The sequence below is a fragment of the Macaca nemestrina genome, chromosome 3 (assembly GCF_043159975.1).
Source record: "Macaca nemestrina isolate mMacNem1 chromosome 3, mMacNem.hap1, whole genome shotgun sequence".
Taxonomy (NCBI): domain Eukaryota; kingdom Metazoa; phylum Chordata; class Mammalia; order Primates; family Cercopithecidae; genus Macaca; species Macaca nemestrina.
In genome coordinates this window covers 101,944,911-101,957,325 of record NC_092127.1, presented here as the reverse complement: position 1 = coordinate 101,957,325, position 12,415 = coordinate 101,944,911, and the positions used below count along the sequence as shown (strand labels likewise).

Sequence of the window (12,415 nt, the reverse complement as noted above, 5' to 3'; positions counted from 1 at the left end):
CCAGCATTAATTGGGTGCTTCTATCTACTTATTAGTTGTATATTCGTTGTATAATATTGGTTACGTTACATAATGTTTCATTAGCTTTAGTTTCCTCATCTGTAAAAATGAGGAAAATAATAGTACCAACCTCATCGGATTGCTATAAAGCTTAAATGAGTTAACAAAGTGGCACATAACAGATATATGTATATATGTATGTATGTATATAATTGTCATCATGAGTTAAATACTTACATGTATTCATTTGAATCCTCAGGATAACTGAAAAAGGTAAAATTCCTATTTGTTTACAGCTTTGGATAATGAGACTCATAGAAGTTAAGACACCTACCCAAGGTCTCATAGCTATGAAGTGCAATGTCCAGGATTCAAAAGAAACTTGCCTCACTACAAAGCCCAAGCTCTTATCACTAGGCCAAAGACAGAATTAATGTTATCTCCGTACGGAGGTGCCTATGTGTAAATGACAATGAGAACCAAAATAGTGGTATTAATAATATTCTCCCTATACAGGAAATGTTTCAGGAAGTTTTAAAGGTTTTTTTTTTTTTTGAGATAGAGTCTTGCTCTGTCACCCAGGCTGGAGTGCAGTGGCACAATCTCATCTCACTGCAGCCTCCTCCTCCTGGGTTCACATGATCCTCTAGCCTCCACCTCTCAAGTGCTGGGATTACAACTGTGCACCACCATGCCCAGCTAATTTTTGTATTTTTAGTAGAGACAGGGTTTCACCATGTTGACCAGGCTGGTCTTGAACTCCTGGCCTCAAGTGATCCACCTACCTTGGCCTCCCACAGTGCTGGAATTACAGATGTGAGCCACCCGACTCAGCCAGAAGTTTTAAAGGTTTAAGTGTAGGCCGGGCACGGTGGCTCAAGCCTGTAATCCCAGCACTTTGGGAGGCCGAGACGGGTGGATCACGAGGTCAGGAGATCGAGACCATCCTGGCTAACACAGTGAAACCCCGTCTCTACTAAAAAACACAAAAAAATAAACTAGCCGGGTGAGGTGGCGGGCGCCTGTAGTCCCAGCTACTCGGGAGGCTGAGGCAGGAGAATGGCGTAAACCCGGGAGGCGGAGCTTGCAGTGAGCTGAGATCCGGCCACTGCACTCCAGCCTGGGCGACAGAGCCAGACTCCATCTCAAAAAAAAAAAAAAGGTTTAAGTGTAGAAGAACCCACACAAATCACTGATCTTAAAATGATAGGATTCCCATAGGTAAAATTTTTGCTGAAATTATTCCCTTTTATTTTCCATATCTAATTAACTTAATTCAAACTTTCATTATTAAAGTTAAGCAATCCTCTGCATTAAAATAACTAAAGATCCAACATAGTGACTTATCATTTACATATAAAGTATGCTGCAATACTGGCATTCATCTCTACTGCTAATCTTTGAGGTCTATTTAAGACTTCTCAGACTATTTTTACAAAGAACCATGCTTCTGCTACTTTATTCTATAATTTCCCAAATATTAGTTTAGAACCTTGAACGCCGAAAATCATTTAAACTTTAAATGAAAATATCAGTATCAAAGGAAAAAAAACTCAAGGAAAAAGACATTACTTGATAGATTCATTCACAAGTTTGTATAGCATCACTGGATCCACCTCGTACTCTCCCAGCCTTGGGAATGCTACTGGTAACTGATCCAGAACAGAACTTGGTTTTACACTGTAAAGCCTTATAGCCCAGCAATCATTATACAAGGAAAACAGGGCAAAATTCCAAACTCTTATTCTTATAAGAATAAACTAAGGTTTAAAAGTATATCTGATTCAGAAATTCCAAAAAAGCAAATAAGTTTTAAATGTTATAAATGAAAATCACAAATTATAATATAATCTACAAAAGCAAACTGTAAATTTCTTGAAAACATACATATCCATCTTTCCAAACTAGAAATACCAAAAGTCAAAGTGATAATCAATTAGGATTTAATATAATTTTATACTCTATGATATACAAGAAATATACAACAGATTATGTATATATCATCATCTAGTTTGAAAGATTAAATACTTAATATTCTTTAACATTGGGTGTTTTGTTGTGAAAACAAAGAACATCCAAATTTAGAATAAACAAGCCAAATTATCTTTTGGCATTTTAAATAATATTCTGACATGCTGGATTGTATTAAAGTCCCATTCTCTGCCCCACTGTATTGCCCATCAAGGCTGGGGGTGGGGAAGAAGAGAGGCGTAGACAATATCTGCCTAATCATAATGAAGGTACCACTTCCAGGTAGAAGTAGCAGCACTATTATTCATATAAAGGTAGTGTATCATAAATACCAACTTCTAGCTTTGGAAGAAAAACAGGCACTCAGTGCTTCAAAAATAACCTGTTTTCTTTCCTTTCTGCAATATAAGCTGTTTCTCTTTCCTTTCCACAAAAAACTAATTTTAAAAATAATCTCCAACATTTTTACTAAAGAAACTTGCCTAGATCATTGAAGCTAGTGGTTTCCTCAACCTTTAGTGGGAACAAGATCATGTTGCTCTTTTAATTTAATTTCTCCCCAGAAAAGTAAAATTTTCATTTAATTTCTCCCCAGAAAAGTACAAATTTTCATTTAATTTCTCCCCAGAAAAGTATAAATAGTAGAGTTCACAGACCCTTGAAAGACCATTTATTCGCATGCTAACAGATGCAGGTTAAGAGTCAGAGAGATGAAGTAGAAAATTTCCCAAGGTCCCTCCAACCCTCTTCCATAATTATCTCTCTGACTCATGAGAACCAACTAAATCATTCATAACCAAACCAAACAATATACTTTCTTGGATGACCAACTCATTAAAAAAAAAAAAAAAAAAAAAAAGCAGCTGACAGTATCTATGTAGCAATATCCACCAGAAAATAAATTGTACTGGCAGCATTTTTAAATGCAGCATGTGACTAGTAATATCAATGCATATTATAGTTGACTACAGCTTACAGAATGCTTTCACATGCAACACCAAATAATCCTCAATTCTGGTAAAACAGAAGTACGTATTACTTTTATCCCCCTTCCACAGCTAAGGAAAGAGGTTTAGAAAATTACTTGCCATGCTCACACAGCCAATAAGTGGAGATCTGGGATTCTAATAGAGAATTGTGTAGTAAACCAGAAATGAGCTCAGAACATTATTATAGTCTGGTGCTTCCATAAAAGTCCCTCAAAACAGAGAAAACCGAATTTTTAAAAACAGACTAATGGGTGACATTTTTATTGCAGACACATCTTGACATGAGTAAACAAAAATTAATTTATTTAAAATGCTCAACTCCCTCGTTTTTTTGGTTAATAAAAAACATTTTGTTCAGGAAAAAAAAAAGACATGGTCAAGTGAATTTTAGCGATTGAAAACAACATTTTATTTTATGAAACATTTAACTTCCCTCATCTCTTGCTTTTTTTTTTTTTGGAAATAGGCTCTCATTCTGTCACCCAGGCTGGAGTACAGTGGTGCAATCATGGCCCACTGCAGCGGCACAATCATGGCTCATCGCAGCCTTGACCTCCCTGGACTCTGGTGATCCTCCCACCTCAGTCTCCCAAGTAGCTGGGACCACAGGTGCACACCACCACATATAGCTAATTTTATTTATTTATTTTTTATTTATGTATTTATTTATTTATTTATTTTTGTAGAGACAGGGTTTCACCATGTTGTGCAGACTGGTCTTGAACTCCTGGGATCAAGCAATTGGCCTGCTTTGGCTTCCAAAAGTGCTAAGATTACAAGCATGAGCCACCGAGCCTCACCTTTTTTTTTTTTTTTTTTTTTTTAAATATAGAGACAGGTCTCACTTTGTTGCCCAGGATGGTCTCTAACTACTGGACTCAAGCGATCCTCCTGCCTCGACCTCCCAAATTGCTGCGATTACAGGTGTGAGTTACCACGTGGGGCCCTTTAGTTCTTAATACACAAAAATAAATGTGACTCTTTTGGGAATTCCAATATAAGTAACCAAAAATTTAAACATTCAATTTATAAAACACAAAAACTATCTGAAATTAAAGTTTAAGATGTCTGCAATAGTCTCTTTAATCTTTTTAAAATGACAATATCCATTTCAGTTCTCTACAACTCTCAAAAGTTCTTAATAAAAACAAAAGGGTTATTTGCCCAAACCCACAGAATGTTTAACACCAAGACTGAACCCTAACTGTGGATGTGACAATGATATGTCAATGTAGGTTCATCAACTGTAATATATGTACCACTCTGATGGGGATTTTGGCTCTGTAGGGGTAGGCGATACATGAGAAATCTGTATACCTTTCACTCAGTTTTGCTATGAACTTACAACTGCTCTAAAAAATAAAATTTATTTTTCAAAATAGCAGGTGGGATCAAAATTTACCCAACTTTTTTTTTTTTTTTTTTTTTTTTTTTTTTTGAGACGGAGTCTCGCTCTATTGCCAGGCTGGAGTGCAGTTGCGTGATCTCAATCAGGAGATTCCACCTCTTAGGTTCAAGCGATTCCCCTGCCTCAGCCTCCGGAGTAGCTTGGACTACAGGCACGCGCCACCACGACCAGCTAATTTTTTTGCATCTTTAGTAGAGACGGGGTTTCACCATGTTGGCCAGGATGGTCTTGATCTCCTGACCTCTTGATCCGCCCGCCTCAGCCTCCCAAAGTGTTGGGATTACAGGCATGAGCCACCGCGCCCAGCCCCAACTTTCTTCTTAATGAATGAAGAAATACTGTTTTTAAAAAATTCCCTCACTGAATGTGAACTGAGTTTCTTGTCAAAAAATGTGCAATTGTTACAGAATATATAATCTTAACCAATTATCAGTAATCTTATCAAACGCTAAAAGAATTGGCAGCTTTAAAAATTAAAAGGATTAAGCTAAGTGCTCATATGCAGTTGAATAGAGTATCCTGAGACGTTTTTTTCTTTTTTTGAGATGGAGTCTCACTCTGTCACCCAGGCTGGAGTGCAGTGGCATGATCTCGGCTCACTCCAACCTGTCTCCCGGGTTCAAGCCATTCTCCTGTCTTAGCCTCCCGAGTAGCTGAGACTACAGGCATGTGCCACCCCGCTCGGCTAACTTTTGTATTTTTAATAGAGACGGGGTTTTACCATGTTGGCCAGACTGGTCTCGAAAATCCTGACCTCAAGTGATCCCCCCGCCTCAGCCTCCCAAAGTGCTGGGATTACAGGCGTGAGTCACTGCACCCGGCCCCTGAGACACTTCTTTTTATATTTAGGCTTAGGCAATCTGGTATCTTGAAAGCAATTTTTTAAAAAAGTGACTAAATAAATAAAGTGACTAAAAGTTTGAAGTTTGAACTGGGTCAGTTTGACAAATTAAGGAGGGTGCCAGGAGGAAGTCTGAGGAAAAGCAGCAGCTTAATGCCACCGCCATCTCCAAGCAGCTTTCCAGGTGCCAGCAGTGTTAGCAGCAGTCCTCTGCGTACCCAAGAGTACCGCAGGGCCAGAACATGAGAAAGATGCGGGAAGAGGATTTCCTTCTAGAGAGAGGATAAAGAACACCGAGAGTCCAACAATTACCATCTTGTATGGGAGAAAAACAATGCAAAGGAAAAAACGTGCAACCAGCAGATAAAATACTTATGTCAACCCAGGTTCTAAGGACCTTTTCCCAAAGCATCCCTCTAAACTAGTGACATTAGCTTAGGGCAAAGAGTCAAAAATAAAGTTAGCCATGAACACAGATGAAAACACTGAACGTTTTCTACGAAAAGTCACCCGATTAAACATTGTCAAGAGGGAAAAACAGTGCAAGTCCAGTAAAGCACGAGGCACGTAGAAAATTCAAGCTATGTAGTCAAATCGCTCTCTGAAGAAACCAGCAAGACAACTGAGGCCAGCACGGAGTGGAAGGCGTAAAGAGCTGTCATCGTGTCGGTAACAACTCCATCCGGCGGCTGCGCGTCTAGAAAGAGGCTGCGGTTCCTGGTTCCACACCAGGAGGCACTCTCCACAAAGTCTACACCGCCGCGCCCGGGCAAGCACCTCCAGCGCGGCCAGCAAGCCCCCCGAGTGGGGAGAGGCAGTGCCTTCCTCGCCTCGTCCCCGCGCGGCGTGGACCGGAGGTGGCCCACTCGCCCCGCCCCCGCAGGCAGCGGCTCCAGGGGGCTTCCGGCCGCCCTCCCGGGGCCCCGAACCCGCGCCAGCCGCACAGTGCCTGCCCTCTCCCTGGACCCCGCTAAGCTCCTGCCTGGGTCCCTCTTCGAAAGACCGGGACGAGGGAGCCAAGGAGGCGCCGGCGAGGCTGACGGAGCCAGAGGCTGGGGCTCCCCTCCGGGAGCCGGGAGCAAAATCCTGCTCCTGCGGCCAATGGGGGCGACAGAAGCCGTGCAAGGGAGCTCCGGGGCTGGAGCTCTTGCTGTCAGGCCCCAAGCCCTCTCAGCTGTGGAGTTTCGGTTGGTGCACGAGGGCTCGAATTTCCTTCGCACGCCAGAGATCCGAGACCAGACGGTGTTGCGACTTCGGGGCTGGGGTGAGGGAGGGCTCCGCGCGAGCGGACGGCACCGCACAAAGGAAGAGGGGACTGAGGGGAGACAAGCGTCCCGTTACCTCGATCTTTCGACCCTCCGCTCTATTCTTCCTGGTGTCGCTAAGGTTGCAGCCACGTTACCCGGCTCCCGGAGCCCCGGCCGCCCTCAGCGGCACCTCACCAGCCCTGCGCCAGCACCTGGCGGAGGCGCGCTCTCCTGCACTGCCCCGCAGAGCCCTGGCGGGCGCTTGGCGTCTTCTCACCTCAGCCCCCGCGAGTGGCGGCCTCCGGGGGCGGGGCGGGCTGGGCGGGGCAGGCTGCGCGGGACTGCGCACGGCACTCTGGGAAGTGTGGTTCTCGTAACCTCCTCCCGGAGTCCACCCCACGACCTCGCCCCCGCGTCTCCCGGGTCTCAGGGACTGGGCGGTGTTGCCCGGCCTGGTGAAGGCGGTCCAGGGCGTGGCGGACGTCCCCATAACAAATCTTGAAATAAAACACTGCATGAATACCTTTGAGCTTATCCATGCTTCACTTCTGTGGCAGTACAAAATTTAGTTTCTTTTTATGTCCACCAAATCCCCTTCTGCGGTTGTGAGTGTTCCTGGGATTTATGTCTTTGAAAAAAGAAGGGAAAAAAAAGGTTTGCGTTTATTCCTGTGTCACTTTCACCACGTGCTGATATATAAAACAACTTGTGTTTACAAATACACACCCACAGTTTGTAAACCTAAGGAAGCAGTTGATTGACCTGAGAGCTCGCTGCTAAAAAGCAGTGGAAGTGCGCGGTGGCTTCACGCCTGTAATCCCAGCACTTTGGGAGGCCGAGACGGGCGGATCACGAGGTCAAGAGATCGAGACCATCCTGGCCAACATGGAGAAACCCCGTCTCTACTAAAAATACAAAAATTAGCTGAGCGTGGTGGTGCGTGCCTGTAATCCCAGTTATTCGCAAGGCTGAGGCAGGAGAATTGCTTGAACCCGGGAGTAGGAGGTTGCAGTGAGCTGAGATTGTGCCTCTTGCACTCCAGCCTGGCGACAGAGCTAGAGTCCGTCAAAATAAAAAATAAAATAAAACAGTGCAAGTAAAAATGCTGTGAATCAATTTTTCTATAGTGTCAATAAAGTGGAATGCGTGAGGCGGGAGATCAAGAGACAGTAAAAGAAAACAAAAGTTTTTTAAAGAATGATATTCCCCTAAATGTGTCTTTTGCCAGACTAAACTTTCACAATCTTAGGAGTCTATTTCAGAATAAATTTAATCCTAGGACCTTTATTAACACATATGAACATTAGCACATTGATTTTAATAGAAATGAACATACATATCTGTATATATATATGCATCTTCTGTAAACACCCAAAACAACTATTTGAATTTGAAATTTTATTTCTAGAAAAAAATCACTTTATTTACATTGAAATATAAATAATTCTTAATATTTCAAAATATTCCTCTTTAGAGCATTAGTATTTTGCACATTTAATGCAAATACCTTTAGAAAAATAGAGTAAGATGAGTTTTAAAGAAGTATGCAGTGAAGAAAAGTCATAAAGTGTATCTGGAAGGTGATGTAAAAATTGTTGGGGCTCAGAAACCAAATATGGTGCTTTGCCGCACTGAACTGAGGAAGCAGCTTCACGGTCTCTTTTACCTTCCCCACTACCCTTCCTGCCTCTCAATTCTTTGTCTCTCCCAAAGCACCAAATGAAGTCCTCTGAATTTCTCTTATCTGCCTAGAAACCAGACCTGCCAAAGAGGAACACAAATATAATTGCCTTATCTGAGTTTTCATTTACTTAACTCATAGTGGAGGAAGAAAGACTGAAGTCTGTCAACACTCTTGGACAGACTTTGTCACAAACTATTGTCTGCTCTATGGGCCCAACATACTTTTTCCCAGGCCATTGTATGTTCCTCATTTTCCCCTAAAAGTCCTTTACTATACCTTAAGTTGCCACATTTTGCCAATCTCCCTTTCCCCTGTAAAGAAGAGTATATAAACGTCTCTATCCCATTGAGTTATTGGGTAATCATTCTCCTGAAATCTCCCTGTGTTATGCACGTTAAAATAAATTTTGTATGTCTTTTTTCCTATTAATCTGCCATTTGACAGTTGATTTTTCAGTGAACCTTCCAAGGGAAAAGGGAAAGCTTCCCTTTATTCCCTTTATTAAACACAAAATCCAATATGTATTTTACTTATTTATTTATTTATTTATTTATTTATTTATTTTAGTTTTTTGAGGCGGAGTTTTTCTCTTGGTGCCCAGGCTGGAGTGCAGGGGCATACTCTCGGCTCACTGCAACCTCCACCTCCCAGGTTCAAGTGATTCTCCTGCCTCAGCCTCTGCAGTAGCTGGGATTACAGGCGCCTGCCACCATGCCTGGCTAATTTTTGCATTTTTAGTAGAGAGGGGGTTTTACCATGTTGGCCAGGCTGGTCTCGAACACCTGACCTCAAGTGATCCGCTCACCTTGGCCTCCCAAAGTGCTGGGATTACAGGCATGAGCCACCACGCCCGGCCTACAATATGTATTTAATAAGACCATGTTAATAGAAATTTTATTTTTTATAGCCAAAGCTTTTATTTTATTTTACTTTTGAGACAGAGTCTCACCGTGTTGCTCAGGCTAGAGCGCAGTGAGTAGCACAATCATGGCTCACTGCAGTCTTGATTTCCCCAGCTCAGGTGATTCTCCCGCCTCAGCCTCCCAAGTAGCTGGGATTACGGGCCCACACCACCACACCTGGCTAATTTTTTGTTTTTTGTTTTTTGTTTTTTTTTTTGTAGAGATGGGGTTTCTCCATGTTGCCCAGGCTGGTTCTCAAACTCCTGGGCTCAAGGGATCTGCCTTTCTTGGCCTCCCAAAGTGCTGGGATTACAGGTGTAAGCCACCACTCCCAGCCACTTGTAATAAGATCACGGTAACTCCTAAAAATGCATATAAAAAAGCAGAATGGCTCTTTTTCTTCTGCTAATTGACACACAATAAACTACTTGTAGTTACTAACAAATCAAAGAAATATACATAATATTTCAATAGTATCATCTATTTATTGAAGAATGTTTTTTGAGCACCAGACACTGAGCTAGGAACTGGGAAATATGCAGTAAACAAAACTGAATAGTTCCTGCTGTCATGGAGACTTAGGATCCAGACTGGCAGACAGAGAATTAAACAGTGAATAATGAAAAGGCATGCATGGGGTGGCCAGGGGTTTGGGGAGCACCTAAGGTACACCCAATCTAGAGCTTTTTGTTGGGGTAGAGGAGTCTGGCAAAAATTCTGAAAATTAAATGAAATTTTTAAACCAAATAGCTATAAACTGGGGCGGGGGGGGGTACATCTTTCCCTAAAAAGTGATATATCTATAATGATGCTCTCAAATAATTATTTAAAAAATATATACAGTATCTTACAAAACAGGATATACCTCAACGGAAACAAAACACACATTTCCTAAATCAGAAAAGTATCTTCTTAGCTTTTACCCATTCCTCCCTAGCTCCATTTGAGAATAAGCAAGACTAGCCTATAATAAGTATGGATCTAAGAAATTCCTTCCCTTCCCTCAAAGTCCCATAAATTAAAACTGGAAAGGATCTGATACCTGTTTGTTCATTCTATGACTGTACTTTAGTCAGAAAAAATTGCAATATTTTAACCCCAATCAACATTTGCTTTTTTTTTTTTTTTTTAATTTGAGACGGAGTCTCACCTTGTTACCCAGGCTGGAGTGCAATGGCGCGATCTTGGCTCACTGCAACCTCCGCCTGCCAGGTTCAAGTGATTCTCCTGCTTTAGCCTCCTGAGTAGCTGGGTTTCGGCCTCCCAAATGGCCGGGATTACAAGCGTGAGCCACCGTGCCGGTCAACCTTTGCATTTTAAGTCTTTATCTTTAATCCTGGGATGAAAGGCCTTATAACCATCAAAAGAATTTCAGATGTGGGCTGGCTATGGTGGCTCATGCCCTGGATGACAGAGCCAGACAATTTTTCTTTCTCTAAAGGGGGAAGGGGGGGAAGACTTTCAGATGTGGCTTGCAGAGGGATTTGGAAAGATTAATAAAAAAGGCTATTTTATCTTCATTTGCTAGGGAGGCAAAGCTTGCAACCAGAGAGCAGGTCCCGGAAGAGTTGCTAAGGTTCTTTGTCTATGGAAACATACTTAAAGAGCCTGAACACCACCAGCAAGACCACTACCTCCCTGTCCAGGTCAGGGTTACTGGCTTGTAGTTACATTTCATCCCAATCCCTTGACTCCTATCCTATCACCCTCCTACAAAACCAGTCTTTACTGTGGCACTTCAGCTTCCCTCAACAATGATTTCCTGCCTTTTATCCTAAGACACACGTGTGGATGGCTATGGTTTCTGACCTTAGGCTGGTGGCTCAACTTGTGCTATTTTAACAAATTAATGACAGTTCTTCCAACCACTACCCATGCCATCAGCCTGACATACCTTATCTCTAAACCTTTGCTGACCATTTTTTGATGTATTTCTCTGATGTATATTGTTGTTTTGTTTTTGTCTTTATTTTGTTAAAGAGATGGGTGAGGTGGAGTTTGGTGGGGTGCGGGGATAGGGGGATTTTGCTATGTTGCCATGGCTGGTCTTGAACTCCTGACCTCGAGGGATCCTCCTGCCTTAGCCTTCGGAGTGACTGGGATTACAAGGCTCAAGTCACAGCACCCAGTATCTCTGAAATATTTAAAGTTCCCAGTTTTTCTGTGGGTCTTTGTAATTGCTGTTCCCTCTATCCCTTTGTCTGGCGAACTCTTTCTAATCATCTAGTATTAACTTAGACAACTTTTTAATTAGGAAGGCTTTCTTGGTTACAGTCCCCCCTCTCCAGTTTTGAGTTACTGCCTCCTATATATGCTCATCGTACAACTTATTTTTGCCCCTAAAGTAGCACTTAGTGAGCATTTTAAGAAGTTATATCTTTCATTTGTCTGAAATCTCCTTAAACAGAAAATAACAGCATAGTACTTGATGTATAGATGCTTAATAAATACCTGGACGATAAATGGATGCATACCAACTTTGCGCAATAAACAACCATTCGGTAACTACTTCCTGCCAAAGGTCAGGCAGTAAATATTTCAGGGTTTAGGGCCGTAAGATCTCTGTTGCATATCTATATAAGACAGAATTTGAGTTAAAACTTTGAATGAAAGGAGTAGGGATGCAGCTCTGGGTTAGAGGACATTACTTGAAGATATATTTACATGGCAGGCACACAGTTACTGTTTCCACTGAATATCTGTTTTAGGTAGTTTGCGGGTGGGTCTGTGGGTGAAGCTAAAACAGAAAGCATCATCCTTGCTATGACCACTGCTAGTTCTCTTGGTGCACTAAATAATTTATTTTGAAAATTACTAGTGTTGGTGACTTTTGAAATCTGAGTGTTATTTTTTGTTTGTTTGTTTTCATGTTTAGCATTTTACTTTTATTACGCCATCATACCCAAGTCTAATCAGTTTCCATTTCCCATGAACCTGCCTAGATAGGGTTGAATTCTCAGGCTGAATATGTGGGGGAACTGTGGAATTCTCTCTGGAGCAATATGAAAAATGACAGAATGAGAGCAACTTGCCTTCATCCCTACCACATTCAAAAATTGTGACTTTAGTTACCAGAAAAAAACACATTTAGAGAAACTTTGTTTTTCAGTAACTATTTTTGAAACCTGTGCCTCATATTTCTGACCAAAATTGTATCCATATGTATGGTAGAAATTGGCACAGTGAAACAAATGTAATTGTGTTTCCACTGCAATTTGTATTCCAAATGTACCATGTCTGTGAAAAGTACTTCTATCATTAAGATATAGCTCTATATTAGGCCAGGCGGGATGGCTCACCCCTGTAATACCAGCACTTTGGGAGGCCAAGGCCGGCAGATCACTTGAGATCAGGAGTTCAAGACCAGCCTGGC

General features: G+C 42.0%; 1 protein-coding gene across 4 annotated transcripts in view; it reads right to left on the bottom strand.

Annotated features, from left to right (window-relative positions):
* LOC105479660 (kelch like family member 8) overlaps positions 1-12,415 on the bottom strand; it is an 80,193-nt gene that overhangs the window by 52,760 nt on the left and 15,018 nt on the right. Inside the window, exon 2 of one of the 4 annotated variants that reach the window (XM_071093327.1) lies at positions 6,980-7,084. The exons of 1 other annotated variant lie outside the window; for it this stretch is intronic. The gene's annotated coding sequence lies outside the window, so the exon portion shown is untranslated. Of the gene's footprint in view, positions 1-6,550; positions 6,853-6,979; positions 7,085-12,415 lie in introns of those variants that run through there. 2 more of the 4 variants (XM_011737756.2, XM_011737752.3) reach the window with 2 other exon arrangements.